Raw genomic sequence first — 24,650 nt, 5'->3', positions numbered from 1 at the left:
GGAGGAGAATCTGCCTGAGGATGGGCTCTGTGCCCCACATTATGGTGCCAGGAAAAGAGGCCCCAGGGGGACCCAGGAAAAGAGCCAGCCCAGGCTGGGCTAGCAGAACCTGCAGGGAGCTCCTGGTGATCCCTCACCCCATATCCACAGGGAAGCCATGTTCTGATCAATGGACCTGAACTGGAAGACCTTCACATTCAACATGAATACTACTAAACATTGAAAACTATTATTTAAAAGAACAGTTGGATTTTGACTGGTCTTCTATTACCAATCAAATGTAACTATTTTAAAAATATATATATATATTTTTTTTTTTTTCAAAAAGAGACACAACTTTTATTCTATGGTTTGGACAAGTATCCCCCAAGGCCCATGTGCTGAAGGCTTGGTTCCCAGCCTGTGGTGTTACTGGGAGGTGATGGAACCTCTAGCCAGTAGCCCTAATGGAAAGAAGCTAGGTCACTGAGTGTCCCCTTGAAGGGGATCCTGGCCCTTCCTGTTTGCCTTTGCCTCCTGGCAATCACGGGGTGAGCAGCTTCCTCTGCCACATGCTCCCACACACAATGTGCTGCTTTACTGCCACCCCTGAAGCACAGAGCCAACTAACCACGGCTGAAAACTCTGACACCAGGACCAAAGTGAGCTTTTCTCCTTAAAAGTCTGCTTATCTCACACACTTGTTGTAGCAATAGAAAGCTAATATCTCATGTTCATCAGGAAACAAAGGCATGAAATCAACAAAAGTTTTGGAGAAAAAAACAGTGAGATGGGTCTTAAAGATGGCTTTTCTAAAAATGGATAAATGCCAAAGAGAGAATGTTAGAGAATACTCCAAAGGAGTGAGCACATGTAAATTACTGTGGAAAATGTGCATTTCAAATCAGTAGAGGAACTTTTTGAGACAACAGGCCAACCCTTTAGAAATAAAAGCAAACATGGTTCTCCACACATAGGGGCACATCTCTGCACCTCTGTCCTACTGTGGCCATGGGTCTATAAACTATGCTACAACGTTCACCCTGCGATATTTCATGTGGCTGCCTATTGAATGACCACCCATCCAGAAGCTGAAAACAGCACCCTGCATCAACTCATGGATGTATAGCCCAGGGTTCTCCATGAATTTCAAAAGGCTAGCTGAAGTCCCAGTTGGAGGCAGGGTCCTGTCCCAGGCCTACGATCCCAGGGGGACATGGGCCTTCTTCCAGGCCCGCACACATTTCGCTGCCTTTAGCCCCTGCACCCGAGGATGACTGTCATGCCCAACTCCTTGCCACATGAGCCTGTCCCCGAGCCCATAGCGGAGAATCCCCTTATGTCCAGTGCCCTCATACTTCCCACCTCTGGTTTCCAATGTCTTGGAATTCTAGACTGTATCTAAACATCCATGTATTTAGGTCAGACCCACATAGACAATCTCACCTTTGATTAACTTAAGGTCAACTGATTGGAAGACTTAATAACATTTACAAAACGCCTTTGCCATTTAATATGACCTAACCACAGCAGTGATGATTTCCCACCATGTCAATAAGTTCCCCATTCAAAAAAGGGTGAAATTATGCAAACCTGTGTGCACCAGGGGCAGGAATCTTGCCCCTGCCCTGCCCCACTACTCCCACCTCCCTTCCATAGGATTCTGCCTACTGCAGCTTATCTGCTGACTTTGTGTTAGCTTCTCAAGTAGGAGATACTGGAGGGAGACCCAGGCAGGAGGACAGGGGAACTGCCTCCTCTAGGTTGTACAGGGTGCAGCTGCGACACTTGCTGGCACTAAGTGGCTGCACGAGTGGCAGTAGCAAGAGAAGGCAGCTTCTTTTCAGAGTCTAGCAGCCCCTCATCCAGAATTCAGAGCCAAGCTGTGTGCCCTGCAACCAACAGCTGGCTCAGGCTAGCAGGCTCCAGTCCAGAGCCACTGCTTCTCTGATCCCAGAGAGAAACCCACACTCCCCAGTTCCCTTCCTCATCCCCTCTGCCCCTCCACCCGCTGTCACCTGTCCAATCAATCCCTGGACTCAGTACTCTGTTAGAAATGTCTGCAGTGGGAACTATTTTCCTGCCTGAACCTTGACCCATAGCCATCAAAATTAGTTCTGGAGAGGGAAGAAAATGCAAAACAAAACAAGAACTATAACCAAAAATGCTCAATATTTATAGAACCATGCAAGGATGAAGACATCTATATGCAGGAGATCAAAAGCAAAAAATTGTAAAAGGAAAGCACTCCTAGGAATCAACTTTGTAAAAAAGTTGATTTTCCCAAAAGAAAAATGTGCAGTGCACACAAATACAAAATTTACAAAGAAGCACCAGCTAGGTCTTCTTGGAGTTCTGGAGCATGCAGGGCGTTTGAGGAGCAGGTCCTCAGAGAGAAGGGCCCGCGTCTCAGCTCTGGGTGAAGGGAGACCGGAGTGGGATTCAGATGCAGCTGCTCTCTGACCCTACAGGGACAAAATGCCTGAGGTCTGGTGACCCTTCAGCCTGGGACCCCAGCCCCTCAGAGGCCTGCTCTGAAAGGATCCTCCACTGGATTGCCCTTGGCTAATCCTGTGACTCAACTCCTCTCAGCTCCAGCTCCTCATTCTAAATAGGGACCATGAAATACCCACCTTTCAGGGCTGTGAAAAGTACTCTGTAATTTGCAAAGTGCCATACAAATGAGAGGAATTTAAGCTTTATTTTCCCCATATAATTCTAAAGTAAAAATAGGAGATGAGAGAAAGAGATAGAAAAGAGCATGAGGAACACATTCAGTGCTCTATTTCGGAAGGCTGTTCTGAACAATGCCAGGACTCCCTGCTCACTGGTGGCATGCAGAAGGAAGACGTGTGCAGTGTACTCGGGGGAAACATGTCTCGGGACTCAGCTCCAATTCCCATCTGTGAGTAAAGAATGGCTGCCTGCATCAGCTCTGCACTCTCCGTCCACCTGAGTCCATAAATGCACATGGCTACAGAAATGGAGAGGCAGCCTATTCCACACACAAGTATCCTGTGAAGAGTCCCTGGTCTGCACAGGCCAGCCACTGGGAGTTGCCTCTGCCACAGGGAGTCAATGCTGACTGCTGCTGGTCCTCAGATGGGGGGGCACTTGCTCCTTGGCCAGGGTTAAGGTCTGCCTCAAGCTGAATGATCCTGGGGGTTAAAGAAGAAATACCTCTAGCAACATGGCATCAGTGTGGACTGCTCTCCCCTCAGATTCTCCCACCTGAGGATAAGAGTGATAGAGAATTTCACGATGTCTCCTCATGCTGTGAGACCCTCAGACCCCTGCTGGAGAGCCTGGACCTCCCCACACACTGCTGTCCCAGCCATCCACTCTCCACCTCTCAGGCTTCCTCAGTGCTACTCCTACATACACAGGTGAAGCAGAAAGGAGAGATGTCACCTTCTGACAGGCAAACAGGTGCAGGGATGAGCCTTCACAACATGCCTGATCTTTCCAGGCAGACCTTTGCCACAGACATGCTGGTGTCTGTTATGTTCAAGGGTAACTTCTTGGGAACTGTAAGATGATCAGAGTCTAGCTCTCTGCACTTGGAAGACAAAACTAGCTGATGGCAGGAATCTAAGCAAAAGAGTCACCCTCATGTCCCAGTGGGAAAGGAATGTTTCAATCAGCTTTCTCATTGTTGTGACCAAAAGACCTGACAGAACAATTTTAGGGGACGAAAGGTTTATTTGGTGCTCACAGTTTCAGAGGTCTCAATCCATAGATGCCCAGCTTCCTTGCTGTGGGCCAGAGATGAAGAAGAACATCATGGAGGAAGGGCATGGCAGAGGAAAGCAGCTCAGGACATCATACCAGGAAAGAGAGAAAGAGACAGAGACACAGAGAGACTTCTCCTTGTGTCTCACCAAAGACAAAATATATACCCCCAAAGACACTTCCCCAGTGACCTACCTCTTCCAACCACACCGTACAGTTGCCTACAGTTACCAACTAACTAATCCCCATTGTAGACTAATGCACCAATTAGGTTACAGCTCCCATAATCTAATCATTTCACCCCAAACCTTCTTGTATTGTCTCACACATGAGCTTGTGGGAGACACCTCATATCGAAACCATAACAAATGATAAAACAACTGTGGTTTTTCTGGAGGTCAAAAGATTAACAAAATCCACCGTTAATTTGCAAACCTGAGCCAGTGGCATAAGTGAAAAATGCATAAACATACTTGCACAGTCACCACCCCCAGGTGAACGCGGGCCCTGCACTCAGATAGCTGCGTGCCTCCCTAGGCTGAGGGTGAGAAGAGGAGGCTCCTGAGCAGCAGGGTGGCCATGGTGAGGTGGGGGGACACTCTGAACAGCTGCTCCCAGTGGCCCTGAAAGGGACTCTCAGTGAATTTCTTGACAAGTTAAAGAGTTCACAACACAATCAATGTATTTGTTTTCAAATTATGACTGCCCAATGTAGATTGGACATTTTACTCTTTGTTGAGAATAAGAAATGTAGTTATAAAGAATTCATAGGATTCAAGAGGAAACAGTTGCACGTTACTTAAAAATGGAGCGAACCAGGCAGTCCTCAGTAGAGGACGTGGTGAAGCCTTTCCTGGTCTAGCTGCTTTCCTGAGCAGCCCTGCCTTCCACCTCCACACCTTTCCTTAATGTGTTCTCACTGCACCCCTAATGCCCTGTTGGGGTCCAGGTCCTGATGTCCATCCTGCTCCATCTTCCTTGGGGTCTCTCCTCCCACTGAAGCCAGAGGGCACCTCCAAAAGCTGCAAACTGATCCTTGTCCTGCTTACAACACCCAGGGTGTCTCATCCCCAGGACAAAGTGCAGTCTCTGCCCAGCTACACTCTCCCCTCCATTGCTTGTCCAGCTTACATGCTTCCAGAGTTCATGTGCCCTCCCCAGCCTGTTAACACCCACCCTCAGAGACCACCTGAGGAAAGCCCTCTCTGCTCAGCCCTCTGGACCATCCAGCCTTGTCATTCATGCTGCCCAAGTGTCCATGGATATCCAGGGGACAATGTAGGCCCTCGATGAATATTATTCTTTTTTAAAACTATTTTTTAGTTGTTAATGGACCTTTATTTATTTATTTATTTATACGCAGTGCTGAGAATTGAACCCAGTGCCTCACACATGCTAGGCAAGAGCTCTACCACTAAGCCACAACCCCAGTCCCCTGAATATTATTCTTAATGAAGAATAAACCAACAAGAGGCAGGAGAAGGGAGGTTAAGCCACAAGGACTGGGTTTGAAAGATCCAGCTTACCATGGAAGACAAGACACTTGGACTCAGAGGACAGCCAAGAGGGGTTGTGAGGACACAGGAGCTGGAATGCTCAGCTTACCAGGCCCCAGCATTCCAGCTGTGTGACCTTCTGAGCCCCAACTGTCCCCCTGCATGACTGGATGGGAGTGGCATCCAGCTGCAGAACCATGCAAGGCCCCAGGGAACTCACACAGGGACAGTCCATTCACAGGACAAGTGACCAACTCAGCGAATGATGTCAAGACACACTGGAGGAGGGCAGCCATAAGAATTGCAAACAATCATTTGCATAGTGTGACTATTTTGAACTTCAGTATATCACAGAGAAGAGCACATAGGCTGGGACCCTCATACGTTGTATGCCTGTTTCAAGCTGGATGGATCAGCTGATTCTTGCAGGTATAAGGCAAAAAATTCATAAAAGCAACAGCTAACAAATGCAGCAACAGACCCTGAATAGTGCACACCATTCAGGCCCCTTCCAAAGAAAACAGTCCCACAGCAGAAAATGTGCAAGAAGCACACAGCAGAGTGTACTTGGGGCTATCCACTGGATCAGTCACATAATGCAGGTGGGAAGCTGAAGCTGGATGAGTGAACACATAATGACCAGCACATTGCCAGAAGCTGTGGGTGTGCTGGGACATGCCCTTCCTGTGAAATTCATGCCCAGCGAGCAAATGCACCGAGGATGGAGAACATGAAATCTGTAGCTGTAACCCTATCCCTATTGCCCCCTCGCTGCTTCCTTCTGCTCGTGTGCAGCACCTTTTACACTGACAGGGCCCACAACAAGGGAGCAGCCGGCCCAGGACACCAGATGTCCTGTAGGTGGTAAGCAGGCCAGGCCAGATTCAGAGAGACGGGACTCTAGTACTGCATGTGGCTAAAGCAAGCCATTACTTAGGGGACAGCACCCAGGGCCTCGTGAGGCTAGCTATCACAACATGTCAACCCACCCAGCAGCAAGCAACTGCAGTTAAGAGCTGGGCAGGGGATGCTACGAGGGGTACGACAAGTGAGGGAGGCCAAGGAGGGAGAAATGATAGCCAGCACCCCAGCCAGAGTGGGAGAATGGCCCAGCAGAGTGATCCATGGTCACACCAAGGGGTGTGTGCAAAGAAAAGGTCCATAGCAGAGTGGACTGCAGGTCTGGAGCAGGAGGTGGCGACCTCCACATGAAGTGTCCTACCTCCCAGCTTAGCTGGGAGTGGAAGGAAAGCCAGTCATCAGCAACAAAGCCTGAACAAATAAGGGTCAGAGGAAGATGGCCCTCCCTCCTTGGGCTTTGATCCAGGCAGGGTGAGGTGCTCAGCCTAGGTAGGAAGGCCACCTCACCAAGGCTCAGCAAGGACCCCAGTGCGCACAAGGTAGCACAGGGTTCTCTTCTCAGCCCAAGGACATAGCTCAAAGGGCTGGCAGGGGACATCAACAGGCAGCAGAGTTGAGGAAGGGAGGCAGCCAAGACTGGTACAGTTGGTGAGGCAGAGTATGTCAGAAGTCATGAACAAGCATGCCTATCAGGACATGCCTGAGTCAGTGCCAGCCAGGCCTGGGCCCTGAGCTCAGTGCGCACAAAGGGCCATGTAGTTCATCCTCAGACTTCACGGGCCTCTTCCTCTGTCCCAGTCTGTCAGTAAAAGGTGCTACCATCTCTATTTCACCCGCTCCAAGGTCAACACTTAGAAAGAGGTTCATCAGGCCCCAAGCCTTGCCTGTGTCCTGTTCCGCATCACACCCAGGACAGCCCTGATTTGTGTGTGGATTTGCCAGGAACCTCTGGTATGGGTCAGAGTGCCACACAGAAACCACAAAATGGAAGCAGCCATGTAGCACCTCAGCATGAGCTTCAGGGAGGGCTCCCTGATGCCACTGCTCATGCCCCACTTCAGAATCCCTACACAGCACCCACCCTTCGACCAGGTGCAGACACTCATGGTCCCACAGAGAACCATAGGAACCACAGCTGGGCTAGACGTAACAGAGGAGGAGATAACAGGTGACAGCACGAGGCACCGCAATAGGAAAATGAACAACGTCCCCCCACCACACCCTGTCCCTCTACCAGGCACGCCACATACGCCACCACTAACCTGGGCGGAAGGAGATTACTGTCACCCTGGCTAAGATGCACACTGCCCCCACCTGGGTCTCGGGCCTCCTGGACTCAGAAACCAGACCGGCTGCCGACTCTGCTCATTGTACTCTTGATTGTATACTCTGAGACATTTAGTTGTAATTAAAACTCCACTTCGAGAAAAGCTCTTGAGAAACTCAAACAAAGCAACCTGGTTCCCAGCACCCTCAGGTTTCAGGTCACCCCTGAGGATCATGCACCTGAACCCTTGGGCTTTGGCCACCTTGGATCAGTCACCAGGAGCAGTGACAGCACCACTTCTTGCCCCCATCTTGTAGGAGCTGACCCGAGGAGGGGCCCTCATGTTCTCCACTGAAGAATCCATTTCATACACTTATTTGATAACTTGTTGGTGGATGTAATCTCAGATCTGCAGACATCATCAAGAGTGTCTATGCCTCCTCAGGCAGTTTCTCCAGTAACCGCCCTTGTGCCTGCCTGCATGCTGGTGTGTGCCCATCCACACACTCACTCACTCTCCCCACAGGTCTCGACCATTTGAGTGCGACAAGCCACCTTCACACTCCTTTGCCCCAAGCTCTGCAGGGTGTCCTCAAAAGGACAACATCCTACCAAACAGAGTTACCAGGACCAGAATTTTTCAGAACTGAAACCACTCCTGCTTCCTGACCACCCACTCCCCAGCTCTGCCTCCAGATGCATTCTGAACTCACTAACCCTTCCTGGAAGTCACAGAAGAGGGCATGCTGGAGCTGTGGGACTGAAAACGCTCCATTTTGAGCACTTAGAAAAGCAAATTTCAGGGAAAGTCAGATCCCATACAAGGTGTCTTTTAAAAACAAGAAAATGAGAAGCAAATTGCATCTCCATGGACAAGAAGCACACCATAAAGATGAGCTAACAATAAATACAAAAACTATAGCCTAATATTTTTAAAATTATTTAAAAGACATTAAGATAATGATCCAAGAGATGAAAAAATATAAATCAGAATTAGAAAAACTAAAAATTGATGGCATAGAACTCAAGAAAAAATTGGGAATAAAAGAAAATGTTTCAAAAACAAAGATGAAATTAGACAAAAAAAGAAAACTTAAAAATAAAAAAAACAAGGAAGGAGAATTCAAGAAAAGTGATACATACAGAAGATAAGCTAAGAAGAGCTTATGTGCATGAACAATGCACCAAGCTGAGACACAGCTGGACCTCCAAACCATTATTCAACAAAGCTCTTCTTAAATTAAAAAAAGAACAAATAAAGAGGAACCAGGCTTGGTGGTAAACATCTATAATCCCAGCAACTCGGGGGGCTGAGGCAGGAGGATAGCAAGTTCAAAGTCAGCCTCGGCAACTTAGCAGGGGCCTAAACAACTTAGCAAGACCCTGTGTCAAAATAAAAATGCCTGGGACATGGCTCAGTGGTAAAGTGCTCCTGGATTCAATTCCCAGTATACCCTGAAAAACGAAACACACACACAAAAAAAAAAAAAACCCACCCACAGCAGAACTAAACTCACTGATAGCTACAATCTGCCCACATCCACCTGTGGCTGCACGTCTATCTTCAGATGGTATAATTAACCTAAAGATTTTCTAAAAGATCATTTGCATACCTTTTATATCACAATGTTACTGAACTTATAAAATGATTCTGGGGCTTTTTGCTTTCTTCTGTACTCTAAAATGGTGTACAGACCTTTAAATTTTCTCCAGGAGGTGCTGGACTGTGGCTGCTAAGGAGATGGCCTCTGGAGTGTGAGTGAAGACCTCTAAACATGGTGACAAGTCTGATTAGACTTCCTTTTTTATATGGAGGTAGTTTTGTAGATTGCATTTTTTTAAGGAAATTTGTTCATTTCACTCAGAAGTGGCAACAGCAGTCTCTTAAAGTTGTAACAGCTCCTGTCTGCAGTGGTGCCTACTTCTGGTTTCCCAAGTGTTAAAGTTTTGCCTCCCTCACCCCTGACACAAGTGGCTAATGGCTTAAGTATTTTTGACCCTTGCTATGATTCAGATGGTGTTCCCCAAAGGTCCATATGGAGAAGCTTTGGCCCAGGGGTGGCAGTGTAGTGAGGAGCTGTGAACTCCTTTAGGAGGTTGGGCCTAGTGGGAGATCCTTGGGTCCCTGGGCTGTGCCCTCAAAGTGGATTGTCTGACCAGCCAGTCCTCTTGTCTCCTTGCTTTCTGGCTGAAGATGTGGGCACTTGCTCTGATGTGCACTGCTGCTATGATGTACCAAGGCCCAAACCCATGGGGACATCTAATCTTTGACTAGAACCTCCAGAACCATGGTCAAAATAAACTTCTCTTTACCTCATAAGTAGCCTGTGTCAGGTAAAGTTTTTTTATAAGGATACAAAGCTAACCAATCCAACCTTTGTTCAGAGTTTATTACACCAAGCAACAAATTTATGTTCTACTATACTCATCTCTACTTTTACTTTCATTCATTTTTCTACTTTGACTTGAATTATTTTGTAATTCTCTCTCTAACAGTTGGAGTCATATGGCTAGTTCATTTATTTTATTTTACATGTTTTGGTTTTTCAAAATTTTCTTCTGAGAATTGCTTTGGCATCAGCCTTCATATTTTGACGTGTTATGTTCTCTTATTTTCATTATTTTTTAAACAGTTTATGCTTTATTTAAGAGCATCCCAAAATTTCTAAGTATATAATGAAGTCTGGCTTATTTGGGGCTATGATTTTGTGGTTATTTTCCATCTTACTGCACATTATGATTTCTGCTGTTGTAAATTAAGATTTAAAAAATAAAATACATGGCAAATACACTTATGAATGGTCCTGGTATGCTAAGGAAAACTAAGGAAGGAAAAGAGAAAGAAAAGGAGGGAGGGAGGGAGGGAGAGAGGGAGGGAGGAATATCCTCTACTGAAAGCAGAGTTTGTTAGGGATGCTATTCAAATCTTTGGTGACTATGTGAGACATTGGGGTTTTCATCTGGATTTGTCAGTTGAGGTTCCCATCATGGTACTGATCCTCATTCTCACATGCAATAGGCCTCTCCATGTCTCCTGTGCTGTTTTGATTCCACAAACATTATGTTTCTGTTTCTTAATAATTAATCAACTCATCTGGTCTTCTGACTGCAGTTGTCCCTGACTCGAAGCATGTCACACATTTCTGCTGATTTAATTTTGTCTTTTCCAGGAATTCTGGCTCAGTGACAGAAAATTACTATCCTCAGTTTCTATCCTATTACATTTATCAGAAGACCAATGTGTGTCACCTTTTAGGCTAGAAACCCTCTCCCCAAAGTCCTGACTGACAGCACTAACCTTGACATCATATTTTGAGTTTCTTGAGCATCACACAGAAACTGCACCAGATGCACCCTTATCTGGCTGGCCCTGAGAAGGTGCCACAGAGGTTTGGTGGGGTTGAGGGCAGCTTGCCTGAGGTCTAGGCACAAAAGAGGAATAGGACTCACCCCTATGTGACTGGAGCAAGGGAAAGGCTATGATCTAGGAGTTGGCACTGACCCAGACTGGTGACTGGGCATACAGCCCAGCTCCTGCATGCAGCTCAGGCCCGGAAATGAATTGCACATCGCTTTCAGGATCAGAACCTCACCATGTAGTTGCTCTGTATTTATTTAAGACTTACCCTGCAATTTCTCAGTTGTCTGTAATTACCCTGTGCCACTACATAACACTTGGCTGTGCCATTACATGATTGGCAGTCACCATGGAAACCAAGTAACGTTCTTTAACTTTAAAAGGCTGTTGTATTTTTAAAAAATTTCTTGGTTGTTTCTATTTTGATGTGATTAACTCACAATAGCCACCAATTGGAAAAGAAGCTAGGTGTAGCTATCTGCCTCCTGTTGTCCCCTGATCTTCCTCAATTCTCTCTGTCCCTCTGCCCAGAATACACCACCAGCTCCCCTTTGCCTCCTCTTTCCATCCATGTTGGGCTCTCGTTGCCCCAACTGCCTCCTAGTCCTTGCCATCCTAAAGTCACAACCCTGTTAAATTGTCACTTTCTGCCTAGACCACAGAGCTTGCACATAACCAGGAGAAAACACAAACAACTAAACACGTGCCACAGCCACATACAGGCCACAACACACATGCAGTCACAACCCACCTCCCTGGTCTGGTCACACCCCCAATCTTCCAAATTATCCTGCAAGAAACTTTATCCTGGACCAAGTGAAACTGCCTTTCAGTATATGTCACAACAAGCAAGCAAACAGATTTCATGTTGATTCCTCTGTCTTCAGTCCTCCCCATTCCCACCCTGATGACCAATGGAGCCCTCAAGGAAGGGCTTCCCAGGTGGACCCCACCACCATGCACCTGCACACTGGCCTCAGTGCACTGCCCGCTCATCCCACCTGTGCACAGCACCAGCAGAGACAAGCTGCTGCTTCTCCCACGTCTTTTGGCTTCCTTCTCCCCTCTTAATCTTTTCCTTTGTAGTAAAACTCTCTAGAGCAGCTGCCCCAGTGCCTGCTGTCCTTCTCTCTTATGTGTACCCTGTCTTTGCTTCTGTCCTCCCCAATCCAAAACTGGTGGAGACCGCCTGTGACTGTCTGGACTCCTACAGCTGAGTCCTGCCTCTCCCCTTACCAGGCCTATGGGCAGGGATGGAAACACTCAGCTGTGCACCTTCACATGTGTGCATATACACTCATGCACATGCACAAACATATACACAAGCTGACATAAGCACATGCATTCACGTGCACATCAACACAGGCACACTCACAGAGACTCATTCATACATGCACACACATATACAAGCTCACATATATATGCACATACATACACATGAAATGCACACACGTACTCATATGTGTATCCACATACGTGGGGTTACACATTCACATATATACATGTGCCACATTCGTGCACACTCACACCCATCCACATGTGCACACACTTGCACACATGCGTGCCCTCACACACAGGCACCCACAACTTCTGATCCCTTCTTGGTGCCCCTCTTCCTGGATCTGCTGAGCCTGTCACTGTCTGGTTTTCTCAGGAGTGAAGTCCACTCTGGGTGGCTGACTATGGAAATGGACATCCTTGCTGATGGCTCTGACCCAAACCCAGAAGAGCCTGGCACAGGGCACTGCCTGCTTACTGCTGGCTGAGTGAACATGCTGACCCTGGGTATGAATTCAATTCTTCCAGCCTCATTTCAGTTCTCTCAAGCATCTCACTGCCCCCACTACATTCTTAACCTGAGAACTTCAGAGGCAAATAAAGAGCTCTTGACATCCTGTGTGGATAAGAAATGACAGTCACCAAGACTTCAGATCGTGTTACTTAAGGAATAAAACTTTTTTCTCATTTTACTACAAATCCCCATTATTGGAAATGAGCAGATGAGAAGCAAGCAGCATCTGAATCCCCTTACATCAATCGCCTCCTTGAGGAACCCTTGCAACATGGCATGGCAAGGGAGGTTAATAGGAATCAGGTGCAATTCAGGATTAAGAACCTCAAAAGAAGTAGACAAGAAAAGGCAGCAATCAGAAGTCAGGAGAGGCCCCGAGTTAGGTAGGAAAAGAAAGGGTACAAATCTGGGCCGAGGTCAGGCACAGGCAGGCACAGGTGGGCACAGGTTGGCAAAGCAAGTCAAAGCAGGCAGGGTCACAAGTGGCAATTATCTGGAACAGGAAAGGGCTGGGCAGGCAGGTCACCAGCAGGGGTAGTTGAGAGTACCTGGGAGCGCCTCCTTCTCCCGGCCTGGGGACGCCTGTCCTGCCAGCCCACCTGCTCCCCGAGGGTGAGACACTGTCCATCTACCAAAAAGCAAGGGAAAAGCATCACATTACCCAGTGAGCCTGGCAAAGCCAACACTAAGACACAAAGACCACATCCCACTTGACCCTTTTCAATTCTATTCACACAAAACCTTGTTACTTGAAATTTGGTATTGTACCCATCGGCAATTGCCAGACACTGTTATACAGGCACAAGGTACCCTGGTATGTATGTATGCCCTTTCCCGATGTCACCTTGCCTGGCCTTTGCCCCACCCCTTTGCTTGCAGTAAGCACCACCTGAGCTGTTTCTTGGAGTCTGCTGTGTGCCAGGCTTCTGACCTGCACTGTCAGAACAGTCTGCACCTCAGCTACAGCAGAAGTGTATCTTTCAAGTTCAGCAACACATCTGGCAAGAGCCACAGAGCCCCAGCAAGCTGCAGACCCTAGCCAAAGCCCAGTATCTGTTAGTGGAGTAAAGTGACTCAAGAGTAAGGCCCCACCCTAAGGACAGCCACTAACCCCACCTGGCAGTGCCCACCAGCAACCAACTGACAGGGAGTACCTTATTCTCTGGGAATTTCTCAGTAGAATCTAGGCTGCAGGAAATGCTTCCAGAAACTCAGGAGAAACCAGATCTAGTTATTCTCCAAATCACAACTGTTGGATGGTGTTCCAGAGACAAGACACAGGATTATGTAAACAGATAAAATCTTTAAAAGGAGGGGAAACTAACAATTTAAGCACTTTATTATTTCCAAGGACTTTCATGCTTATTATATGACACCTAATATTTACCAGCTTAAGGAGTAGGCACTATTGCCTGATTTTTATGGGAGAGAATCAGGTTCAGAGAGGAGTGCTGCATAACCAATGACTCTCAGTATGAAGCAGCAGCTCTCAGAAAACCAGCACAAGCCCTTCCCACCCAGCAGGTGCATGTCTCATGGGAGCAGGGGTGCTGCGGAGGGATGCAGGAGATGGCTTCTAACAATGTGATCAGAGGGCAAGGTTTAACTTGGGACATGTGGCTATTCACAGCGTCTTAATGACTGTATTCTGTGATCCTCCCTATAGGAGCAGTTCTGGTGCCAGGACAGTATCTGCTCTGCTCTACTCCTGAGCTGAGGTGAATTACTTCACTTCAGGCTTCAGGCTTCTGTCCTTAAATAATGTTAGCATCCTATGAGGCAGAATGAATGCAGCAACATGTGTGAATTCTTTTTTAACAATTCTTTCACTAGCATTAATACCTGTTAAAACTCTTCTCAGTCTTAGGTGATTTTAATAAACTTTCAAAATTACAGATATTTAAACATGAAGGGTAAAATGTAAAAAGATAATGTATATAGATTTTCCTACTATTGCAAAGTCAGGTCATGGTCACCTTCCATGGTGGGTCCACCCAGAAATTTTCTACACATACAGGAGCGAAGTGCTGGTGCATCATCCTTTACAATCAATGCAGCTTTTGAATCAGCAACATTCGGAGCTACCTTGGCACAAGAAGTGAAATACTTGAAGCGCATTTGAAATACAAGAAGTGCATTTTTAACTTGTGAGGTGTTACCCGAATCTTCTCATACAGGTCTCGGCAAGTCACACCCCCAGAGCTGCTGAGTGCTATTTCCCATGGCATCTTACGGGAGTCAATCCCAAACATCTTAAACTTTGGTTAATCGACAGGTGAAAAGTGTCACTTTATCATTTTAATTGCTAACAACTATACACATTTGAGTGAGTCTGAGTCTATGATGCTCATGGATCTCATGTTACATGTAGAAGCCCTGCTCCAGCCTCTGTCCACAAGGGGTGTTGACGCCCTGCCACAACTCTGTGTGGGTAGGCTATTCAGCACTTTTGGTTCTTCATTAGCACTCCACGCACGATGTTCCTAAACCCCTACACACTGACTAATTGGCTGGTGGAGCACGAGGCTGTTATTTGTCGCTCCTCTGCCCCCAGCCTGCTTGGCCCCTACCATGATGATGCTGCCGTATGAGGCTTTGCAGTGTTGGAATCCTGTCCTCTACCCTTGGCTCTGCACACTGTTTGGAGTCACTGCCCATCTTCCGTGGCCTTCCTCTCCTCTGTTTCTATTTTGGGGTCAGGTTCCATTTTTATGGCATTCTTTCAATAGAGTCCATGAAAATCTCTTTCCCAGAGTTCTCAAGTCTCTGAAATGTATTATTGAGGAAATTGTTTTCTTTCTGGATGGATTTTGTACCCTTTTCTCCACTTATTTTTATGTCTGTAAACATACACAGAAATTGAAGAAAACCTCTTCACAGAAGAGACCAAAATGGCCAAAAAGCACATGAAAAGGTACTCAGGCCCATTGGTAATCAAATCTACGAGTGTCAAGTGCAGTGGTGCACTCCTGTAATCCCAGTGGCTCGGAAGACTGAGCCAGAAGGATAGCGAGTTCAAAGCCAGCCTCAGCAACTTAGCAAGGCCCTAAGCAACAGACCCGTCTCTAAGTAAAATATAAAAAAGGGCTAGGGATGTGGCTCAGTGGCTAAATGCCCCTGGGTTCAATCCCCAATACCAAAAAGAAAAATGATCAGATCCACAAGTAAAACCAAAAACAGAAACACACCCACCACACTGCCTCAAATGTAACAGTCTGGCAATACCTCCTGTCTCCAGGAGGAAGAGCCGCAACAGGAACTCATCTCATCCTTCTGTTGCCTGGACTAGGATTAGTCCTGAGAATCCTTCTACCATGAGGGGAAAAAAATGTTCCCACTAATTTTAACGGAAAGATTAGGACATGTTTGATCTCAACCACAGATGAATGATTTTCAAAGGGAGAAAAATAAATCAGTTGAGCAATGAACACAAGTTGATAAAGTAATTATTCAAAAGCAAATAAGCAAGTTTGCACACAAAATGTGATGCATAGAAGGATGATATTACCAGCCAAAGGAAGAGCAAGGGCATGTCAGGGGCACTGACTGGGGAAAATGTGCAAGGGAGTCAGGATGCTTTCATTGGTCATGGTGCTCACATTCTCATTTCTGCACTATTTTCATAAAACTTTTTGAAGGTTGTAGTTGTTTTATACTCTAGTGCATGTACAGTTTCAGCTCAGCAAGACCTCATCAGAGCAAAGCAATGGCCAAGAATGAGAATAGTCTGAAACAGAAGCAAACTTGTAACAACACACTGCAGGAGCTGGTACCCTTCAGCCTCCCTCACAAGAGGCACACGCCCCAGCACATCTGTCTGGTGCTGTCCAAATAGAGTACATAGGCACATTGCTCCATACAGGTGGAAATGGCTACATAAGAAATGTGTGAGTGTCCCCATTTCTGAAGCCATGGTGCTGCAATATGACCCCATATAGTTTACATATTTAACATATTTAATATATTTTATTAACATCACTATCTTGAGTGGGGAAAGATATTGCTGTCCAAAATTTGGTATACCTTTCCCCCTCCCCTAATACTCAGAGTTAAACCAGGGCTACTTTACCAGTGAGCTGCATCTCCAACCCTTTTTATTTCTTATTTGAGACGGGGCCTCACTAAAAGTTGCCTAGGCTGGCGTGGAACTTGCAATCCTCCTGCTGCAGCCTCCTGAGTCGCTAGGATTACAGGCACATGCCACTGTACCTGGCTTGGCATTGCTTTTGAAGCCAAATTGTGGAGGAAAATGGTTACAGATACAGGCATAATGAAAGGGAAGTCTATATTTTGCTGCTTGGAGCTCCAACTATGAAAGAAAAAAAAAATGTTATCAGCCAACAAAGTTAAAGATGCGCATAACAAATGACACAGCAATTCCACTTGCAGACGCATCCCCTGGGAAGTGTATGCGTGCACAGACGGTGCCAGGCAGACTGTGGCTCTTGAAACAGCAATGGGCCATTCTAAAAGCTGGCTGCTTTTAAAAGATGTTCTCTTTGACTTTAGCTTCCAAGAGTCAAACCATTTTATGTTCAAATGTGAGAGATCTGTTTTGCTTGTTTGTGTGCTTCTTTGTTCTGTGCAGAGAAGGCTGTTTCATGAATCTGGGTACAGATGACTATTGATACTCTGGAAGATGCATGGCCTTCATCCCTTCAAATGTTTGTCTGACTCCCCCACCTCCTCTGGGACCCACCATGTCAGCCCCTGGGACTCACCAGGGCACTCAAGCACCCTGCCATGCTTTCCATCCTCGTTCCTCTTGTGCTTCCATCTAGATTCATGATGTTGACCTGCCTCCTGGTTCATGGGCCTGTGTTCAGCTTTGTCCAGTCTTCTGTTAGACATAGCTGGTGAATCATTAATTCCAGAACCTACTTTTCTCAGTTCTAGAATGTCCAATTTGATTCTTTTTATAGATTATGATTCCACTTGAAATTCTTCATCTTTTCAAATGTTTCTGCATCACTTTCTCCTTTTTTAGTTTATTAATCTTGATATTCTAAGGTCTTATCTGACAGTGCAATCATATAAAATATCTGGGTCTATTTCTTCTCTGTTTTATCAGTTTTCTGTTAGCTCCTGTTTTTAGCTTCAGAATGTCTCACTCTGGCTGGAAGTGGTTGAGGCTCTGCACAATACAGCCTTGCTCCAAAGGGAGTTCTGCTTTCTTTTTGAAAAACAAAACAAGATAAAATAGAATAGTTTTGAGATAAAACTGACATACAGTAAATACACGTTTTAAACTTACAAACTGCTGTTTTAACATGTAAACACCTATGAAACCACCATAGTTGGGTACACCCATGAAACCACCATATAGTGGGTACACAAGCCCATCTCAAGTGTTCCCTGGGGCATCTGCAGCCTTGTCCCCTCCCGTCTTGGCACCAAATCCTGGCTCCGCAAAACCACCAATCTACCTTCTGACACTACAGAATTTGCCTACTCTAAAAGCTCATAAATAGAATGAATGGGATTTGATCTGGCTACTCATACTCAGCATAATTATTTTGTGATTCTCATTGTTACTCTGTGAATCACTAGTTCATTCAGTATTTCATTATTTGGACATACCACAATTTGTATGCCCATTCACAGAAGGATGGACATTTGATATGTTATCAGTATTTTAGCTTTTAAAAACAAATTGCTGGAAACATTCCTGTTCAAAGCTTTGTATGACATTTGCTCTCACTGACCTTGGTGAACACCTAGTAGTACAATGCTCGTGCATACATATTTAATAAGCTCCTGAGCTGACTGCCAAAATATTTCCAAGGCAGTGGCACCATTTTACCTCCCCAGAAGGACGTAAGAGGTGCCGTCCCTGCCCAAACTCACCATGGTTAGACAAAGCAGAGGTGTCTTACTATAGTTTTATTTGCATTTCCCAGTGAATAATGACAGTGAGCACATATGGACTTCTATGCCAGCCACATATCTTCTTTTGTGAAATGGATGGTCAAACATTTAGCCATTTTTAGTTATGATTTCTCAGTACTGAATTTTAAGAGTTCTTACATATTTCAGATACATTAGTTCTGTAATGTACCAGTGTTTTCTCAGTCTGTGGCTTGCTTTTCCATTCCTTAACAGTGTGTAGTGAATTCTTATAATTTTATGGGGCCTCCCTCAGCATCCATAAAATTATATCCTACATTCTGGATATAGGTTGGATCTCTCATTCCAGAAGCAGAACTGGGTCACCATGGACACAGTTTCTACTCATCTACCTCCCCCCCAGGTTCCTCAAGGTGGTCACTCAGGGCCTGGCCTTACATAACTGCCTCCTTGTGACCATCCTCCTTTGGGGTGGCTGCATACAAACTACCTAACTGGCCCCACTGACCCCACACTACATGTGGAACACATTGCCCAGATATGCCACAGTGACCCCACAGTGACCACTCATCCATAGAGTGACCCCACAGAACTTGTACCTGCTTGCTCGAAATCCACCAATTAGAACTCCCTGAGGGAAGCCTGCCTAGGTAGCACCTGGTACCCCCAAAAGGCTTTGGCCCAAGAGTCCCTACTCTCCCTCTATCTCTTTTGTCCCCTACCTGTTGGTTGAACACACATGTCCTGGACAGCTTCCACCTTCCCATGGCCTGCCAGGCATGCCAGTTCTGCTTTTCACCTGTTTGGTTTCTTTGCCTCCTTTGTCTCCCTAGACCACACATCCTACCCTCACTCCCCACCTAATCAGGGTCCCCCAGAGAGTGGCTGTCTCAGTACATACACTAGGTAGGGGTCAGACAAGAGCCACAAGGGCATCTGCAGGTAGAAACAAGCTCTCTGTCACAGGTCCTACACTCAGGCAGGGCTGCACACAGGTAGAGAAGGATGCTGTGAAAGCACATGGCAAACACTCACCTCCACCTGCCCTGGGGCTGGAGTTCATGCTGCTCCCCAGTCATGAGAGAAATTTGGGACCTGATCAGAAAAAACCCTATACCTGCCACTGAAGAGCAGCATTTCTGGAAGTGAAGAAATCCAATGTATACATTTGCATATTTTATGGATAATGCTTTTAAGGTTGTAACTAAGAAAACCTTGCTGAATGCAAGATCAGAAGGTCATAAAGAATGTCTCATAGTGTTTTCCTAGAAATAGTACAGTTCTGAGTTTTAGATTGAGATTTCTGATCAACTGTAAGTTAATTTTTATATGTGATGAGGGTTATAAATGAGAGTGTTTCTTTAAAAAAAAAAATGGGATATACAGTTGTTCCACCATCATTTGTTGGGGAAGAAAAAACTGTGCTTTTATCTACTAAGCTGCCTTGGTACTATTGTTGAAAAGTCACTGACCATATGTGTGAAGGTCAATTTCTGGACTCCATACTCTGACCCACTGATCTTGCTGTCTGACTTAAAATCAATGCAACACTGTTCCAACCACTGTGGCTTACAGTAAGTCATAAAATCAAGTGGAACTAATGCCAAAGTTTTGTGAAAGCCTTCTGAGATTCGGTTTGGGGCTCCATGGGTTCTGCAGATCAGTTTGGGGACAATTAACACCTTGAGAGTATTGTTTTCCAAACCATGAACATTGTCTATATTTCAACTTATTTGTGACTTCCATAATTCCTCTCAACAATGATTTCAAAGTTTTCAGTGTTCAAGTACTGTACATCTTTTGTCCCGCCAACTCCTAAGTATTTCCGTTTCTAATGCCCTCGAAAACATTTTTCAATTTTTAACTATTTGTTGCTAGGACAGAGATGTGCAACTGATTTTTGTACGTTGATCTTGTATCCTCTAGCCTTGCTAAACTCATTCTTGGCTTCAGGAGTTTTGTTCTGGATGTAGGATGTTCTACAGAGGCAAACATGTTAGCTGATAAGGATAAAGGCAGTTTTACTTCTTCCTTTCTAATTTTGAGAGCCTCTTATTCTTCGCTATCTTACAGAACTTGCTAACAACTCCAGTAAAATACTGAATAGAAGAGGTAAGAGGCTTCCTGGCCTTCACCCAGTCTTAAGGGAAGGACTCAGTCTCACCATTTTACATGATGCCTGCTGTTTGCCACCTCAGGAAGTCTCCTTCTATCACTAGTTTCCTGGAAATCTTTGTCTGGAATGGATATTGCACTGTGTCAAATGCTCTTATTGCATATACTAAGATGATACTGTTTTTCATTTTCAGTATGTTAATAGTGAATTATACTGATTAATTTTAAACATAAATGATTCTTTGCATTCCTGGGATTAAACTCCAATTATTTTTTCTAGGTTTCAAATTTCTATTTGCGATGAATGGATAAAAAAAATGTGGCATTTATACACAATGGAGTATTACTCTGCATTAAAAAATGACAAAATCATAGAATTTACAGGGAAATGGATGGCATTAGAGCAGATTATGCTAAGTGAAGCTAGCCAATCCCTAAAAAACAAATGCCAAATGTCTTCTTTGATATAAGGAGAGTAACTAAGAACAGAGTATGGACGAAGAGCATGAGAAGAAGATTAACATTAAATAGGGATGAGAGATGGGAGGGAAAGGGAAAGAGAAGGGAAATTGCATGGAAATGGAAGGAGACCCTCAGAGTTATACAAAAGTAGATACAAGAGGAAGTGAGGGGAAAGGGAAAAATAATACAAGGGGGACAAATGAATGTCAGTAGAGGGGGCAGAGAGAGAAGAGGCGAGGGGAGGGGAGGGGAGGGGGGATAGTAGAGGATAGGAAAGGCAGCAGAACACAACAGACACTAGTATGGCAATATGTAAATCAATGGATGTGTAACTGATGTGATTCTGCAATCTGTATTTGGGGTAAAAATGGGAGCTCATAACCCACTTGAATCAAAGTGTGAAATATGATGTATCAAGAATTATGTAATGTTTTGAACAGCTAACAATAAAAAAAAATAAAAAATAAAATAAAATAAAATAAAAAAATTTCTATTTGCTAAAATCTTGTTAGAAGTATGTTCATGACAAATATCTGTTTACAGTTTTCTGGTCTTCCAAAATCTTTGCCTGGTTTTTGTTATTTACGGCATTTCTGGCCTCATAGAATGATTTAGAAAATGCTACCTCCTTTTCAACTTTCTGACAGAGTTCAAGAAGAATTGGCATTATTCCTTTTTAAAATGTCTCTTCCTTAACTGTTTCATAAAATTCACTGGTAAAGCCATTTGGGCCTGGAGATTTTTGTCCCTCTAGGTGAGGGAAAGAGGATTTTAATACAAGTACAAATTTTAACATGATCAGGACTATTAGGATAATTTCTCTCTAATTAAGTGGGCTTTGGAGTTTTCCTTGTGAATGCATGCACATTTTTTCTGAGCCATGGAATGTGCTGGTACAAGGCTGATCCAGTGCACGCTTCCAGCACCTGTAGACCCAAGTGGTGGCGCCTATGTCATCTTGCACAGCTGACCTCCTCTGCTGGTTTCCTATGTCTAGAGGTTTATCAGTCTTCCTGATCTCAAAGAACCACCTTTCGCCTTCACCTCTGTGGAGTTTTCTAGTTGATCCTGTGATATTGTGAGAGCTACATGTGATCATCATCATCAGTTTCTTGGCATACACTCCTAAGATCCTCAAATGTCTTTGTACATTAATGAGTTGGCTAGTGTGCTGAGAGCCAGAACCGAGTGGTTGAGAGGTGATGCCAGCAAGCCATTGAGATGATAATGGTTATGTTAAGCTGAGTATTCAATTGTATATTAGACCCCTGCTGTCCGAGGCCTGCTATGCCTGCTACTTTGGAGTTCTCCTGGGGATTCCCCGGAGAGTTCCCATTGGTTGGGGAAGTGCCTGAAGAGGGATTTCCATAGGAGGGATTTCCGGTTGGTGTGTGGTGTGTCCGGAGAGAAGGCCGCATGCGTGGCGTCCGCAGGAGTGCGGAGAATAAAGGAGTTCCTGTTTTGAACCTACAAGGCTGTGTGGCGGCTGGGTTATTTTGTGCCCAGCCAGACTGCGGCACTGGTGGTTGGCCCAACCAACCTCTAAGGACAGGGGAGAGGGGCAGAAGGTCAAGCTGATCCTCAATGGTCCATGATTAAATCAGTCACACCTCATGATGGAAGTTTCCATAAAAACCCCCAAAGATTGGGTTCCAGGAGCTTGTGGATTCCCAAACATGAGCGGTTCCTGGAGGTCATGCCCAGAGAGGGTATGGGAGCTCACTCCTTTCTCACAGGCCTTGCCCTGGTATGTCTCATCATCTGTATCTTTTGTAATATCCTTTTTAATAAGCAGGGAATGTACGCATTTCATGGACTTGTGAACCATTCCAGCGAGTTGATTTAAGCCAAGGAGCCAATCAGAAGCACAGGTCCCAGTTTGGGGCTTGAAAGTGGCATCTGAAATGAGGTGTTCAGTGTTATGGGACTGAGCTCTCAACCCAGGGGATATGACACTACATCTACATGAACAGTGTCAGAATATGCATAAGAGATTACTCAGCTGTGGTTCACTCCTGGAGGTATGCTTGCTTGGTATGTGAGGAAATCCCCACATACGAGGTCCAAGAAGCATTTTGTGTTGCAAGACTATAAAACAAATGAAGTTTTTAACTTGGTTATCTCATTGGTTTCTGTTGGGGTGACTGTCTCTGACTCTGTTTACTTTAGTTTGGTGTCTTTCTCTCATTCCTTAGAGTGGAGGATGAGATCATCTATTTGAGACAATTCTTCTTTATTAATATAGATGTTCAATGCTATACATTTTCCTTCAGCACTGCTTTAGCTGAAACTTGAATATTTTGAAAGCTATGGTTTCATCTTAATCCATTTTAAAATAGTTTTCATTTCTTCTTTGTTGCTGCTTCAGCCATAGATTATTTGGAAGTATGTCACTTATTTTGCAAGGACTTGGGTATTTTTCAGACACCTTTCTGTTACTAATTACTGTCATTTCATTTAATTTAAATTAATTTAATCTGTCATTTTCAGAGAACATACTTGGTAAACATAAAAATCTTTAAATTTTTTTTACGACCCAGAATATGTTCTATCACAGTAAATTTTCCACATGCACCTAAAACATTACCCTGATTAAACCCCATCTTATAGACCATCCACTCCAGTGCTTTAGTTCTGACACAGCTGGCCCCAGACAAGAGGCTAACAGGAAGGGAGCTAAGGTACCCCTGGGTGACGCAGTGTCAGCAGATGAAAGGGCATCAGAAGGATCTTCCCAACTGCTGTCCTGGGAAAGCAGGGTAAGGATGAATCACATCCTAGCTTTTAGGGCTGGACAAAGCAACTATTCCAAAGGGAAGTGAGAAAAATATGATGTGGCTATATGATCTCTTCTGTCAAAGTTGGGCTTTCAGAGAATATGAAAATCAAGTCACTGGCCTGGAGAGAGACGAGGTTGTTCCAATATCTAAAGTTGGTACCTGTTTTTACCCTGCTAATATTTAAAAACTCATGCTAATCTTAGGAGGCAGACTTACTCCTTAGCCTAAATGAGTCAAGCCTACTACAAAGCCTTAAAACAAAAAGGAAGGGAAGGAAAAGGGATGAACTCCTATGGCAATTAATTCTATTAATTTTAGTCTTCTGTTGTTTACCAAGAATACTTATTTGATACATTAAACTTATTAAACTCTTTTGCACTTAACTACTGTCCTAGTTTTTTCCTCAAATATTAAACTAAATTTAAATTCAGTTATGAACATAGTGATTTCAACTGAATTTACTATCTACAAATACATTTTATAATTATATGGCCTAAGAATTAAATAGGAGAGGGGCTGGGGTTTTGGCTCAGTGGTAGAGCTCTTGCCTAGAACATGTGAGGCATTGGGTTTGATTCTCAGCACCACATAAAAATAAACAAAGTATACAATTCGATGTTTGGAGGGGGAAAGGATTGAATGGAGGACCTTGAAAGTCCCTGGTTCAACCCACTGACTATCCCCTATTACTCTGCATGGCCCCCACATTTCTCCACTGACAAAGTTCAGGCCTCCCACTTCTCAAGGTCAGCTGCTAAAATTCCCACAGTGCTTCCTCATCCTGAGCCTACTCTGGGTCCTGACTCTCTACCACAGCTTCAAGTTATGCTGTATGTAGTCCCAGAGAAATGCTTGTGAGGCAGCCCAGCTGGCCCTATGGTCAGTCCTACCCACTTTGTTCTGGCCACCCAGCCTTTTCTGTCTGAGTCACATGCTGACTGTTGACAGCTGGACAGGGATG

The 24,650-nt window shown here is 45.0% G+C and overlaps 1 protein-coding gene across 16 annotated transcripts in view; it reads right to left on the bottom strand.

Annotated features, from left to right (window-relative positions):
• The window catches only part of Pcbp3 (poly(rC) binding protein 3), a 166,863-nt gene that overhangs the window by 107,247 nt on the left and 34,966 nt on the right, over positions 1-24,650 (bottom strand). For 2 of the 16 annotated variants that reach the window (XM_048803795.1, XM_048803798.1), the window contains one exon: positions 13,034-13,113. The exons of the other annotated variants lie outside the window; for them this stretch is intronic. The gene's annotated coding sequence lies outside the window, so the exon portion shown is untranslated. The remainder of the gene's footprint in view (positions 1-13,033; positions 13,114-24,650) is intronic. 16 annotated transcript variants of the gene reach the window in all.

The sequence above is a fragment of the Marmota marmota genome, unplaced genomic scaffold (assembly GCF_001458135.2).
Source record: "Marmota marmota marmota unplaced genomic scaffold, marMar, whole genome shotgun sequence".
NCBI classification, from domain to species: Eukaryota; Metazoa; Chordata; class Mammalia; order Rodentia; family Sciuridae; genus Marmota; species Marmota marmota.
Note: the sequence above shows the minus strand (reverse complement) of the source record. Positions and strands in the feature narration are given on the sequence as shown.